The sequence below is a fragment of the Bos mutus genome, chromosome 3, assembly GCF_027580195.1.
Source record: "Bos mutus isolate GX-2022 chromosome 3, NWIPB_WYAK_1.1, whole genome shotgun sequence".
Taxonomy (NCBI): Eukaryota; Metazoa; Chordata; class Mammalia; order Artiodactyla; family Bovidae; genus Bos; species Bos mutus.
The window spans coordinates 85,259,230-85,275,465 of NC_091619.1; the positions used below are offsets into that span (position 1 = coordinate 85,259,230).

The following is a 16,236-nucleotide window of genomic DNA, read 5'->3' on the forward strand; positions in this document are numbered from 1 at the left end:
TTTAAACCATACTGGAGGATATACATTAATTCTGGGCTTCCTGGGTGGCTCAGACTGTAAAGAATCTGCCTGTAGGGTGGGAGACCAGGTTCGATTCCTGTGTTGGGAAGATCCCCTGGAGGAGAGCAAGGCAACCCACTCCAGTATTCTTGCCTGGAGAATCCCATGGACAGAGGAGCCTAGCGGGTTACATTCCACAGTGTCGCAAAGAGTCAGACAAGACTGAAGCGACTTAACAAATACAGCAGAATGCTATCTTTCCTTTTCCCTCATGTAAAAGGAATTTTAAGGTGTTGCAATAAATGGATTGTTCAACTTATTCAAGAAGCATCTTGCATCAGGTTGCCTTTTACTGAGGGCTTCTTCCTCAACCTGCTCCAGCTCATCTTCACATCTCAGCAGCTAGCACCTGCATCCCTTGCATTGCTCAAGCAGAAAACTTAGGAGTTATTCTTGTTGCCTCCCTCTTCCTCACACCCACAGCCCATCTGTCACCAAATCCTGTTGATTATACTTCCAAAATATATCTCAGTTTCATCTGCTTCTCTCTGTTGCCACTGCTCGTGTCCAAAACAACTATTAGATCTCATCTGGATCCCTGATCTCCCCTACTTTCACAATACTCTCCCCAAAATACACACACACAATCCATTAACCACCCATTACCCAAAGTGGTCTTTTAGAAAAATATGCAAGATCATATCACTTTCCTGCTTAAAAAACCCATAAATGGTTTTTCTATTGTCCTCAGAATATTATTAAAAATCTTCCCTGATGCTGCCACAGCCCTCCTATGATCTGGCCTCTAGCCACCTCTTGGCTCCATCTCACTCCATTCTCCGTGTTATTCATCACATTTCAACCTCAACAGACAGCTTTCAATGTCTGACTATTCTAGGGCTTCCATCAGCTACTAGCCTAGAATGTTCTCCCTGCACTGCCCACCCTCTTTCCTGATCCTAGTTTGACCAGTTCCTATTCATCCTTCAAGTGCCAGCTCAAATGTCACGTTTTCAGGGAAGTCTTCCATGATTTCCTAATCTATATCAGCTCTCTCTGGAGGCCAAGGATGTTTTTTTGCAAAAAAAAAAAAAAAATCTAACTCTAATTGATTTAGTTAAATTTTCTCAGATAAAAATTTTAAATGAATCTGTTGACCTCTAGAACATAGAAGTCTAGCATTGGTCTTGTTTCAGGCACAGTGGATCCAGCACTCAAATACCAGAACTGGGTTCAATTCCATCTCTTCATTCAATCTTATATTCAACAAATATTTATTGCCTATTAAGTACCAGGCACTGTACTAGATGCTGGAATGTGTCAATTATAAAAATCCTTGTGTTCATGGAGCTGTCTTTGTAGCAAAGCAAGATACACAAGAACAATAAAGATACTAAATAAGTAAAGTTTACCAAATATTAGAAAATGTAGCTAATATGAAAAATATACATAAGGCAAAGTAATAGTACAGAGGAAGGAAATGGGACTTGCAATTTTAAATAGGGTAGTCATGGTAAATCCCTGGGTTTCCCAGGTGGGGCCAGTGGTGAATAAACCTGCCTGCCAATGCAGGAGATGTAAAAAACATGGGTTCAATCCCTGGGTAGGAAAAGATCCCCTGGAGGAGGGCATGGAAATCCACTCCAGTATTCTTGCCTGGAGAATCCCATGGACAGAAGAGCCTGACAGGCTAGGGTCCATAGGGTCACAAAGAGTCAGACAAGACTGAGGCGGCTTAGCATGCATGCACAGTAAACCCTTATGAGAAAGTGACTTTTGAGCATAGTTTTAAAGGAAGTGAGGAAAGAAGCCACATAAATATCTGAGTTAGAGGAACCTCCAGGCTGAAGGAATGGCCAGTAAAAAAGCACCCTACAACAGTGTGTCTGCCAGCTAGAGGACAGCAAGGGAGCAAGGGAGCAAGTGAGGCTGGAGTGGGTGAGGGAAGAGGGGGAAGGTCACAGCTAACAGGAATCTTATCCTGGAGAGTTTCACCAGCCGCTGGAGAGTTTTGAGTAAAGAAGCTAAAAATCTTACTTCTAAAAGAATCATTCTGTGTTGAGTGTAGATTTCAAGGGGGAGGGCAAGAATAGAAGCAGGGAAGCTGGTTAGATGCTGTTGCAGTCATTCAAAGGAGAATGATGGTGGCTTGGTCCATGGTACAAGTAGGAAAAATGGTGAGAAGAGGCTGAATTCTGGACACATCCAACAGATCCGATATGAGGTGGGACAGAGGCCCAGGATAAAGACTTCATTTCCCAGCCTCCCTTGAAATTAGGCAAAGTCATTTTTTTTTTTTTTTTTTTAGGCAAAGTCATTTAATTCTAAATTTTGGCTCATGGAACATAAGCAGAAGGAGGTGGGCAACTTATCAAAGGGAAGAGGTGTGCTCTACAATTTGCCCCTTCCCTCTGCCTTGCTGGCTGACATTCGACTATAAGCTGGTAGCTTTCTTGGGTGCTACCATGTTGGATTACCCCAAGAAGGGAAATATCTTAGGAAGCCACTGAGTGACCCAAGGAGGAGGAGTGGCCACATCAGCAAGGTCTGCCACTGCATGGCTTGTTACATGAGAAAGAAAGATACTTCTGCAGTATTTAAGCCTTTTTATTTATGTCTCTGCAGGAGATGTCAAATGTCTATCATACCTAACAAAATGGCCATATGTTCTTTATCCCACAAGTTCCAATGTGATTTTATCCTGCAATCAGTCTAGGTCAACCCAAGGAGATATTTAAATGGCAGAAATTATGTCTTTTAAAAGTATCTAAAATGAAGTTCCAAGTGTTCATATCTGACTTTTCATCATGAACTATTCAGTTCATAAAATACTTAGCATTATTTTATTTAATTCTTGAGATAGCACTGAGTTGAGTATCATTCTCTAGTGTGATCACCAGGGGGTATGGATCGTATTTTAATCATCTTTGTATCCACATCCCCTGTATCTTCAGTTCAGGGCCTGGCATCCAAAGATATTTAGTAGATATCTGATTAAGTTAATTTATAAATGCTTGAATACACGAGAAATACAGTTCCTGTAATTTCAAGATACTTTAAAAAAGATTCAAAGCTGTTAAGTGATTTGCTCCAGGTCACACAGTTCATAACAAGTGAAGACAGAGAGCTATACCCTCTGAGTTGACACTTGGCTTCAGATTTTACTCAAAGAGGGAAAGCAGGAGAAAGATGGTGAAAAGAGGAAAGAAAGTGGAGAGAAAATAAAGAAAGAGGGAAGATAAAGGGTACTAAGCAGAGACCCTCTCCTTTACTGGGATATATTGTTTGAAGGGTAGAAGACAAATGTTCAAAGGAATTTCTTCATTTCCAGGTCCTCGGATGGAGCATTGCAATACAGTAAAATCACATTAAAAGCCCAGCCTCTCTCTGAGGCCAGCGTACAGAGCAGGCCTTTGAGCTCCCAGCCGTCTGAACTCCAGAGCATCTGCCAGTCACTTTCCCTCTGGCGCATTCCTGACCCAGATACTCTCTCTGGGCAACAGCTTCTTCTGTAAGTAAAGATCATTTAAGAAAACCAGACTAGCAAAGCATTAGCTGCTTGTGTTTGCCAAGAACAGAAACGAGTGCGTTTTCTCCCTTAAATCATTCTTGTGTAATTTTAAGCCTTCTTGCTTGCGCAATCTGAAGGGGAATCATCAGACCCCAGATTTTGTGTTTAAATCATTCGATAGCTTTAGAAACAGCTTTAGAGTCTGTCTGTCCTACTCATTTAGCCAGGAGGACGTGGACAGGGCCATATGATCTCAGATATAGTACAGATTGTGATAGTCATCTTAAGCTGCAGCTGATAGCAAAGGGCCGTGATGACCAGGAATCACACAGATCTCCTCCTCGGGCAGGCACCAAAGCCCTGGTCCCTGGTCACATTCTCAACTGCACCTCACAAGCAAGCTAGTATCCATGTGAAGGAGCAACTGTTTTGAACACAGACCTACAGCAGATGTTATGGTCAAAACCAGACACCGTGTGTTTGCAGCACAGCCATCGCCAAGAACAACCGTGGCCTGAGGCCGCATAACATTTGTTAAGTGTCATACCCTGGGCTAAGCCTTTCCTCTTCCATTATCTTTATTTCACTTTGTTGCGTATCATTTCATCCTTCCAATAGCCCTCCAAGGTAGGGATCCTTACCCACCATTACAGATGATGAAACAGACACCCAGAGAGGACAAGGACTTTTCAAATGCACTACACCAATAAATGCAAAGCCAGAATTCCCGCCTGTTCACTTTTCACTCCCTCATTCACTGTTCTTTCTGGCAAACATCACCTTTTCCATTCAGAGAATCCACCTAAGCTCTGAAGTTAGGACAAGCCGTGAGCAGGCAAAATAAAAATAAAGATGAAATCCCTGCAGCAGGAGTTTGAGAGCGGGTGTGTGTCTGTTTGTACTCTCCTGGGAAGCGCTTCAGATGACCGTGCTGTCTTCCCAGGGCATGCGCAGTCTACTCCCTGGGCCGGGAGGGAAGGTGCAGACCACAAGGGCAAGGGGGAAAAGGAGCCCCTGCTCTGGGACTAATGAGGTGTAACCATTGCACCCCAGGCATCAGAGCCTTCCAACATCCCTAGCTCCTTTTATGCCAGGTCCAAATTAAGGCTGAAAAATCCTAGTGGTCATAGTCTATTTTCAAAGGCTTAGTCAGATCAGTCAGAAGAATGCTCCAGAATCTTCACTAATGTGGTGAGGTCTGTTTCCAAGACATGGGGCTTAGATGCCAAGAATCTTACTAAATATCATCTGGGCTGCTTAACAGAGGAAAATCACAGCAAGTCCAAGGTGTCTGTGACTGTGATGGAAATGAGCTTCGGTGAGCATGAAATTAAATCAAATAAAAGCGTGGAAAACCCTTCCTGCCTCAAATGAAAACCACAGAAAGTGTATATGAATAACTCCTTGATGTCCAGTTTTTTTCTAAGTAAATCCTTTCAAAGGGTTAGAATAGTTAAGGACAGCATGTGGCCTTCTGAACCCATCCTCCCATATAAACAATTAACACAATATCTGTACTTTCAAATTAATTTTTACTATCACCTGGGTTGGGAGGATCCCCTGGAGAAGGAAATGGCAAACCACTCCAGTATTCTTGCCTGGAAAATCCCATGGATGGAGAAGCCTGGTAGGCTACAGTCCATGGTGTTGCAAAGAGTCAGACATGACTGAACAGCTTAAAAAAAATTATGTATAAACTGATTTTTTAAAAGAGGGCCTTGGTTTTCTTACAAACATGATAGAATATGATCTGTGACATGGAGACATACACAAAACACACTGTGGAAAATCTTCACACACTTTGACTTCTCAACTCAGTATAAATAAAAAGATGGTAGCATAATATTTTTGTTGATACTGACTAGTAGCAGGTCTATTTTATTACCTTATGCAGAGTTCTGAGATGGATAATGAAATTCTCATCCTAAGAAATGCCCTGGTCTGAGGCAGGACATTAAAAGCTATGTCAACCAGGGTAAATATAGATAGAGATCTGCTCAGATTAATTCAGAAAACATTTGTTGAACATATATCAACTATACACACACGAGGAATTGTACCAGTGAGACAAAATGTCAAAGTGGAACAAGTCGAATTCCCACCTCCCCCAGAGCTCAGTCAGGCAAAGGAAATGAAGTGGCAGGCATCTAATTCAAGTTGCCCATTTCCTCAAATCTCTGAAATCAGGTTGCATCTTACAATTGACAACATGTAATTTGGAGAAGGAAATGGCAGCCCACTCCAGTACTGTTGCCTGGAAAATCCTGTGGACGGAGGAGTCTGGTAGGCTACAGTCGATGGGGTCGCAGAGTAGTCGGACACGACTGAGTGACTCCACTCCACTCCACAATGTAATTGGCAATGCTTTTTCATTCTTAATGGCACATAAAATAAGGAAATAACTCACTATCTGTTATAATGAAGTTAAGATTTGATGAAATGTGGTCATTATTGTATAAATCAGAACATAACACTAAAATAAAGAGGTCCAAAATTCATTTTCAAATGTAAATGTACCACCCTTCCCTGAAGAGTATTTATAGTTGAGGAATTTAAATCCTAATGGGAACATAAAAATAAGTAAGGTAGGAATAATTACACAAAAGCACTTGTAAATCACTTTGTTAATAATAATAAAACAATGAAAATTCACTGCTATTTACCAATTAATAATAATGCATATACACAATTCATTTCCATTTACTTTACCTTCCTGATATTTGTCAGGATCCCCTCTTTTGGTCACAATAAGATGGTTGTAAATTGTTTTACACACCTGTAGATAATATTCACACTAAGAACAGTTTTATTTTCCAGAATTTGGTCTTCCATCCACATATTGAATTTTGTCTTCAACTTTCAGCATGGTTTCCCAGAGATGAAGAGCAATGTAGGTGCTTATGATAAAAAATGAACAACAAATAAAACTTTTCTGGGAGGGACATGCTTTCAGTATTCTCAGCTGAGTATATCTGATAAGTATATCTCAATCAACAAACCTTCCCACTGGTAATTTCTCCCTCATGTCCTGCATACACCCAGGGCTTCAGCCGCAGCTGCTGCTGCTGCTGCTAAATCGCTTCAGTCGTGTCCAACTCTGTGCAACCCCATAGACGGCAGCCCACCAGGCTCCCCAGTCCCTGGGATTCTCCAGGCAAGAACACTGGAGTGGTTGCCATTTCCTCCTCCAATGCATGAAAGTGAAAAGTGAAGGTGAAGTTGCTCAGTCGTATCCAACTCATAGCGATCCTTATGGACTGCAGCCTACCAGGCTCATCCGTCCATGGGATTTTCCAGGCAAGAGTACTGGAGTGGGGTGCCATTGCCTTCTCCGTCAGCCACAGTAGGTTATTGCAAATCCTCAGATGTGCCTTGCCCTGTTTGTGCCTTCTTGTCTTTGCTCCTGCTTTTTCCTTTTGCCTGCAACACACTCTCCCTGTCTCTATACTTGGAAAACTCATGCTTGACTTTCAAAACCCAGGTCTAACAGTGCTGTCTTAGCCTGGACTTCTCCAGGAAAAAAAGACATGAGACCAGAACTTGAAGAGGGTAATTTAACCAAGCACCAAAGGTTATAAATGAGGACTGGAAAGAGTTTAACGATGAAGAAGTCAAAGATAGTCGAAAAGTTTGTTATTGCTTTGTTCCTTTCTGTGGGCAAGTGGGGCTCCATCCTGCAGGGATCATTTGAGAATCTGCACAGGATGCACTTCAGAATTATTACCTGTGGGATGGAACAGAGGGGCATCAGATCCTGCTCCCCATTGGTTATTATTGCCTTATAGGATGTTAACATCCTTGCTTTCTCAGACTGTGCATGCATCAGACAATCCTGGTACAGAAAATGAGATACTAAATAATCTGAAGTGCTATCAGATTATACCTGAATGATGCTCGTTGCCTTGGCAACAGCTGGAGAAAAAGGTGGGCAAAGAGAATGAGGCCATGAAGAAGAGGTCTTGCTTTCCCAACATGTACAGAATTTGTCTTTCCCCATCAGACCTCCATAGTACCAGGCACAGGCCTCTGCCTCGTGGCATTTGTTCTGTTATTTTCTAATGAACAGTTTCTATAGTGGGTATGAACTTCTTATCAGTGCTGGCAAGATGAATACAGCACAGTAGCCAGCATAAACCATATAGACTTAGCCCTCTGCCCCTGATAGAGTCAAAGCACACATGTTATTTTGTTTTACTTACTTTTTTTCTCTTGGGTATTTTATCTTCTAGTTTTATTGAGATATAATTGACATACAACACTGTTAAAGATGTATAACTTCATCATTTGACTCATATACGTAGTTGCTCAGTCTTGTCTCTCTTTGCGTACCTATGGACTGTAGCCAGCCAGGCTCCTCTGTCCATGTGATCTTTCAGGCAAGAATATTGGACAGGGTTGTCATTTCCTACTCAAGATTTGACTCACATACATCATAAAATTACCAGAGTAAGTTTAGAGAACAACCATCATCTCATATAGATACAAAATTAGAAAAAGACATGAAAAATGTTTCCTTGTGATGAGAACTCACAGCATTTACTCTCTTAATTTTCATATATTAACATAACATTAACACAGCAGTGTTACTTATATGTGTCATGCTGTCCATTACATCCCTAGTACTATTCATCTTATAACTGCAAGTTTATACCTTTTCACTACCTTTATTCAAATCCCCTCTCCCTCAGCACCTCCCTGCCTCTGGTAACCATGAATCTGATCTCTTCTATGAGTTTAAAACACACAGTTTCTTTTATTTTTTAATTAGTTAACTTATTTTAATTGGAGGATAATTACTTTACAATATCGTGGTGGTTTTTGCCATACGTCAACATGAATCGGCCACAAGTATACGTGTGTCCCCCCCATCCTGAACCCCTCTCCCACCTCCCTCCCCACCCCATTCCTCTGGGTTGTCTGCTTCATGCATCGAACTTGCACCGTTCATCTATTTTACACATGGTAATGTACACGTTTCAATGCTATTCTCTTAAATCATAGCACCCTTACCTTCTCCCACTGAGTCCAAAAGTCTGTTCTTTACATCTGTATCTGCTGCCTTGCATGTAGGATCATCAGTATCATCTTTCTAAATTCCATATATATGCATTAATATACAGTATTTGTCTTTTTCTTTCTGACTTACTTCACCCTGTATAATAAATAAGCTTCAGTTTCACCCACCTCATTAGAACTGACCCACATGCATTCCTTTTTATAGCTGAGTAATAGTCCATTATATACATATACCACAACGCCCTTATCCATTCTTCTGCCAGTGAACATTTAGGTTGCTTCCATGACCTAGCTATTGAAAATAGTGCTGCAATGAAATTTGGGATATATGTGTCTCTTTCAGTTCTGGTTTCCTCAGGGAATATGCCCAACAGTGGGATTACTGGGTTGTGAGGTAATTTTATTCCGAGCTTTTTAAGGAATCTCCACACTGTTCTCCATAGTGCCTGTACCAATTTGCATTTCCACCAACAATGTAAGAGGGTTCCCTTTTCTGTACACCCTCTCCAGCAGTTATTGTTTGTCGACTTTTTATGGTGGCCATTCTGAACAGTGTGAGTTGATATCTCATTGTGGTTTTGATTTGCATTTCTCCAATAATGAGTGATGTAAAACACACATTTGAAATTAATGGGAAATTTTATTGTGGTTAGCCTCTCAAGCAGTTGACATAAGTGCTCAAAAAAGACGTTATGATGTAGTGGGAAAAAAAGTCAGGTGGGCTGAAAACAAAGTCAGCAGAGACAAAAATGTGATGACACATGATCCTGGGAAAAAGGAATCATTTTGACAGAAGTATCAGTTACATTTCATGGGATTTTTTTTCTGAAGAAATATGACATGTGTCATATGATTCTTAAGAAACAAAACATATTTTCAACCACTCAGTAAATAATCTTAAATAAATTTTGGTGAATTCATACTGCTGAAATCTAGCTTTAATCTCATTAGCACCCTGCAATGACTCCCAGATTCACTAAGCATAAGAACTAATGTTCTCCAGTCCAGTTTCGCTGCATGATACAGGATGCTCGGGGCTGGTGCACTGGGATGACCCAGAGGGAGGGTATGGGGAGGGAGGTGGGAGGGGGTTCAGGATGGGGAACAAGTTCACACATGGCAGAGTCATGTTGATGTATGGCAAAACCAATACAATATTATAAAGTAATTAGCCTTCAATTAAAATACATAAATTTATATTAAAAATAAATTTAAAAAAAGAATTAATGCTCTTATAATGACACCTAAAACTCTACAAAATGTGGTCGTATTTCTAGTCTGGCTTCTTCTCCAAATACTCTCCTGTTTGCTCAGTTTCCTCCATGCTGGACTCTATGAGGCACACTCCCACCTGGAGTCTTTGCACTGGTTCTTTCTCTCACCTGAAGCCTTTCTCCTGACATCAGGGGGGCACCTCCCTCAGCTTTGCAAGACTCTGCTCAAATGCCACCTTTCTAATAAAGCCTACCCGCAGCCCCCTCTAATTCTGCCGCACTCCGCCACTCTGAAGTTTTGAGCCTTTTATCCTGCTCTCCATTTTTCCTTCTTTCTTAGCATTCAATCACTTCTAACAAATATACAATTAAGTAGTTTGTTTTTTGTTTATTTTCTTTCCCCCTCTGCTAGGATGTGAGTTCCCCCAAGATAGGGAACTTTGTCTTTGTTACTCATTGTCATATCCCAAGCAGTCTAAACAGTGCCAGACTTATAATAGGTGCTCAATAAACACTTTATTGGATTGAACTGAATATCTTGAAGCTCTGGAGATAATATGCTTCCTCATGCAGAAAACATGTCATTGATGAAATTCTCCAAACTTTGACTGTACACTCACTAAGTGCTAGGCGTGGATAACCTAGACATGATCCCCATCCTAAAAAAGGTCCCAGGCTACTGTGGACACAGGTACAGTCACAGACAATTACAGGCCAGAGAGATGGCACCCTGACACAAGTATGCGCATTGGCTGTAGGGTTGCAGAGAAGGGGATGTCTGTATATGAGTGGTCAGGAAGATGTTAAGTGAGGAGACAACACTAAAGCTGACTTTTCACATAGAAATGGAGCTACCATGATGATTAAGGGAAGGACATTGGACTGGACTTTGTGCACATGAATTCTATCGCATGTGAGTTATAGAAATGAGAGTCAGGTGGATGTTGATCTTCAATAGTCCTTTAGGATCAACTCATGGTAAATTATTTTCCTCAGTTTATCTTCTGCCTCCCCTCATTTCCCCCTAAAAGTATAGACTATAAATAAATAGTCAGACTGTAGAACTTCGTGTATCTCTTCCTCAGTAATGAAAAGGGACTTTGGGAATCTGTTTAGGTTTTATAATTTTCCCCTTCTCTATTGGGTTTTGTACTTTTGGTCAGGATCATAATTCAACTGCTATATGTATTTCCCATTTAAAATATCCATTGATTATATGTTTACAAAGCTTTTTGTTTCCAATTAAAACAAAACTCTGTCCTTATTCTTTCCACTTGATTCACCCATCTATTCAACAATTTTTAAGTGCCTGCTATGTACAGGCATTGTGCTTGATGTCAGGGAGGAGACCAGAAGCATTTTCCCTTCCCTTAAGAAGACTTTAATAGCAGGATAGGCAAATGTGAAGAAAAGAGAAAGAACACTGAAGCCTCACATGTTGTGTGAGAGAAGGATTTAGGGCAATGATCACAGACTGCAGGTCAGATGTAGCCCACCCAAGTGTTTGTTTGGTTCAACAGTGTTGTGGTTTTTTTTTTTTCCTTCTTAAAACAAAACAAAACCTGAATTGCTTTTCACAAATTAATCTTGATTTCTGGCTGGTCTTAAAAGAAAAATCAGATCTGGCAATTCCAAGCCAGAGCTTCAAAAGGCAACAGAAGGCCAGAGTTCAGGCAGGGCCAGCTCCTTCAGAGGGAGTGGTGAAATGAGGGAGGGAGGGAGAGAAGCAGATTGCCCTTGAGAATGTGGTTGGGCTGGGAATGGGGGAAGAGATGCAGATTTTTAAAAATGGAGGTCATGTTTTGTCTGTGGTCCAGTGAACTATGTATAAACCTATATGAACTCTAACACTGCCATGACAATGTTTAATAAATGTCTGTGAGATGACTAAGAACATAATCAAAGAATTTTATCCTATAAGAGATTATTTCATAGGTCATTTTACAAATGAAGAAGCAGGAGTCTGGAGAGGCTGAGTCATTTACCTGTAGTGGTTCCCAGATTGTATCAAAGGCTGGAGGAAACAGAGGGGAAGTGCAGCATGGAATGGATGGAGGGCATCTGCTGTTTTACCTATCCAGCATCCACTTCTCCTCTCTCTGGATATGGGACCCTTATTTTGCTTGGGGAGCCACCATTTCTCCTATTCCATGTGATGCTGGTGGAACTGAGTCTACCTGGCTTCTGGAATGGCATGTGACTCAAGCCTGGCCAGCCACACTGGAGTTGCTGAGAAAAAGGTGCAGTTTTTCCACAGGGGACTGTTGAGAAGAAAAGATGCAGTTCTGAATGATGCTATGAGTACCCAACCTGAGATAGCTTCCTTGGTGGCTGAGATGATAAAGAATCTGCCTGCAATGCAGGAGACCTGGGTTCGATCCCTGAGTCAGAAAGATCCCCTGGAGGAGGAAAAGGCAACCCCCTCCAGTATCCTTGCCTGGAGAATCTCATGGATGGAGGAGCCTGATGGACTTCAGTCCATGGGGTCACAAAGCGTTTGTCACGACTGAGTAACTAACATTTTGAGATAGCATGATACAATGAAAAGATGATAAGCTATATTTCCTGGATAAATTGATTCACTATTCTAAACCTTAGTTACCACATCTGTAAATGGGAATAACCATTTCCTTACCTCAAAGGGCTGAGAAGAAAGAATGCATGTAAAATGTCTGGCACACAGTAGGAGCTCATTAGTGTTGGCATCTTTTCTTTTCCTTCCGAATAATGTCAGATGGATGTAACACTACTGTAATTAAAGTGGAAGAAGTGCATTGGCAGACTTTCCTTACAACATATTGGGAACAGCTTTTTCAGTAGCTACCTTATGTGATTTCAGGGAATTGGGGAGGGAAAATAAAATAAAATGCAGCCTGCTTTCCTGGAATAATTCAAGTCATATCTAATGCTTGCCAAGTGTAGCCTATAATTCTATGTCTGCATTCATCTATTATCTCACCTCTATTTAGATAAAGTGGTTTTCCTCCCCACTAACTGCCCATTTTATTTTTTAAATGGGAGCTCTTTTGAATCCATGGCAATCATTTAGCTGACAGTTTGGATCATAATGTAATAATAACATTAGTGAGCAGTTGTATGACACTTCCCGCTTTTAAAGCACTTTACAAATCTGAGCTATTAGCATGGATATTAACATGCCAGCTTTTTTTGTGGATTAATATTGCCATTATACTCTGCTTTTTCAATAAAAAATGCAGTGATCTTTTTTCACCAGAAATGAGGGAAAAGGAAATGAATAAGCTGCCTCTCCAATGGACTCAAACACAATGTAGCAGAGATATGAGACAGACACTTCATTGACTGAAAGTTCAGGAGGATTTACAGGTATGGTACCTCTTGCTAATTCTATTTTAGGATCAACAAAGGGAATAGAGTGTATTAATGGGCAACATAAAATTTGTAAACCCAAGACAGGTTTCCGGCCTTCAGAATACACTTTCTACTCATTTCTAGGCCTAAATACCTAAAAGAAGAACCTGATTGTGATTTATTCTTAAACCAAATGAGGAAAATATCAATTCACATAATACTGAAAAATACTCTATTCTTTCTGTTGTAAATGGGAATGTAACAAAGTAAGTGTAGAGTGAGAAAGACTTGGCCTGGAATCCCAGCTCTGGTACTCAGCTATGTAACTGTATCGGAATCTTGGTTTCCTCACCTCTAAAATGAAAGTGATCATACTTATTTTGCAGGATTCCTATGAGGTCTAAAAAAGATCCTGCCTTACACACTCTTAGGGGTATAATAGGTTGTCATGTTAGCTTTGGTTCACTCTCTGTCTGTAACTCATCTTCCTCCCTTGCCCCATTTATAATTACTTTGACATTCATTCAGTTTATAAGAAAGCAGAGAGTCATGATAAATTAAAATGTTCTTTCCTATATTCATGTTACATATTTTTAAACAAGTAATTAAATTTTAAAGGGACCAGGAATAAATATGAGTTCATTTTAATTGGAAAAATCTAAACATGATTATTTGAAAGCTTGTCTTTTAACATACTATGAAAATGTAGAGATATCTCAGTTAAATTTGGTCATTTCATCCTATGCTCTTTTCTCTCTCTTTCTCCCTCTCTCTTTTTTTTTGGCCATGCTATGAGGCCTCTAGGACATTAATTCCCTGACCAGGGATCAAACCTAGACCCTCTGCAGTGGAAGAGCAGAGTCCTAACCACTGGACCACCAGGGTATTCCCCCAGAGTGTGTTCTTTGTATGAAATTAGTAAAAAGTGATGCAAAGAGGTGTGACAGTAGGAAGGTTGCTTGGGACAGTTTTACCTGTCAAGGCTTCCTTGAGCCAACTTCAATGTCTGACTTATCTTCTCAATGTGCAGAGTGGTCAGACCCGAGAAGCTGACTCACACTACTAGGAAGGCTTGCAAGATTGATGTGGCCACCAGTCTGGTAATTGTTCCTTCCATTGAGCAATTTATAGACTGCTGCTGCTGCTGCTGCTAAGTCACTTCAGTCGTGTCCAACTCTGTGAGACCCCATAGATGGCAGCCCACCAGGCTCCCTCGTCCCTGGGATTCTCCAGGCAAGAATGCTGGAGTGGGTTGCCATTGCCTTCTCCAATGCATCAAAGTGAAAAGTTAAAGTGAAGCCACCCAGTCATGCTCAACCCTCAGCGACCCCATGGACTGCAGCCTTCCAGGCTCCGTCCATGGGGTCTTCCAGGCAAGAGTACTGGAGTGGGGTGCCATTGCCTTCTCCTGCACGTCTATAAATCTCACATCAGCATAATCAATCCAATCTCTTGTTTCTGTGCGAAGATCATTCACAAAATCTGACGGTTGCTATCTGAGAGGAGAGTTAAGTATGTTTTCAATGTAATGGTTTTGTACTATTAGTCATGGCCTTGTGTGACCATTTACTCAACAGAAAATAAATGCCTGTACACCTTTTCTTATTTTAGGGTTTATGCTATACAACCTTAATATGCAACAATGATGAAATATTCAAGTGATATTATATCACTTTATATAATAACTTCACAATAATATACAGACAGATTTCATTCTATTGCACTTTGCAGGCATTTTGTATTTTTTACAAATTGAGGGTTTGTGTCAAGGCTGTGTCAAGCAAATGTATCTGTACCATTTTTCCAATAACATTTGCTCATTTCATTTCTCTCTGTCACATTTTGATAATTCTCACAATATTTCAAACTTTTCAGTATTATTATATATTTATTATAGTGATCTGTGATCAGTGATTTTTGATGTTACTATTGTAATAGGGTGTTTTTTTGTATTTTTAAAATTATGTATTTTTAGACATAAAGCTATTGCACACTTAATAGGCTACCATATGGTATAAACATAACTTACGTGCACTGGAAAACCAAAATATTTGTGTACTTGCTTCATGTAATATTCTCTTTATTGTGGTGGTCTGGTATAGAACATGCAGTATCTTTGAGGTATGCCTGCATTTGTATCGCTCCCTTTTGAGACTTTATATTATTGTTCTCATATATTTCACTCATATATATGCTATTAATCTTGCATAACATTGTAATTACTTTTGTTTAAACAGTCAATTCTCTTTTAAAGAGATATAAATACTGATAGGAACAGACTGAAGGGACAAAAGGGGCAATTAAATAGTTAATCCCACTAGGGGATTATAAGTAGAAAAATACAGGAGATCCCTGTAAGTTAATAATTACTCAAGAAAGCAGATTTGTTTAACCATAAAACCAAGCAGGCTTGCATAACAACAAAACCTTGCAACAGAAGCACAGGACATGCCCCCAAACTATAAAACAACGGTTGCATGAGACCCACATACTGTCCAGTGAGCTCAGTACATTAATGATCCCTAGAACATGCTCTCCACACACATAAAAAACAGTAATTTGTGGACCTAGCTTGACCACAAAGGGACAAGAAAACTCCCTTTTCAACCCGGAGGAGGAGCTGATGATGAAAACATTCAGTTCAGTTCAGTCACTCAGTCATGTCCAACTCTTTGTGACCCCATGGACTGCAGCACACCAGGCCTCACTGTCCATCACCAACTCCCGAAGTTTACTCATCTTATCCTCTGTCATCTCCTTCTCCTCCCGCCTTCAATCTTTCCTGCATCAGGGTCTTTTCAAATGAGTCAGTTCTTCACATCAGGTGGCCAAAGTATTGGAGTTTAAGCTTCAACATCAGTCCTTCCAATGAATGTTCTGGGTTGATATCCTTTAGCATGGACTAGTTGAATCTCCTTGCAGTCCAAGGGACTCTCAAGAGTCTTCTCCAATACCATAGTTCAAAAGCATCAATTCGATGCTCAGCTTTCTTTATAGTCCAACTCTCACATACATGACTACTGGAAAAACCATAGCCTTGACTAGATGGACCTTTGTTGACAAAGTAATGTCTCTGCTTTTTAATATGTTGTCTAAGTTGGTCATAACTTTTCTTCCAAGGAGTAAGCATCTTTTAATTTCATGGCTGCAGTCACCATCTGCAAT

At 40.5% G+C, this 16,236-nt stretch overlaps 1 non-coding gene across 1 annotated transcript; it reads right to left on the reverse strand.

The window, feature by feature from the left end:
- Positions 1 to 13,883: 13,883 nt before the first annotated feature.
- Positions 13,884 to 13,956, reverse strand: TRNAG-UCC (transfer RNA glycine (anticodon UCC)). The gene has a single exon. It is a non-coding gene; the product is annotated as a tRNA-Gly (tRNA).
- Between the last annotated feature and the right edge of the window lie 2,280 nt (positions 13,957 to 16,236).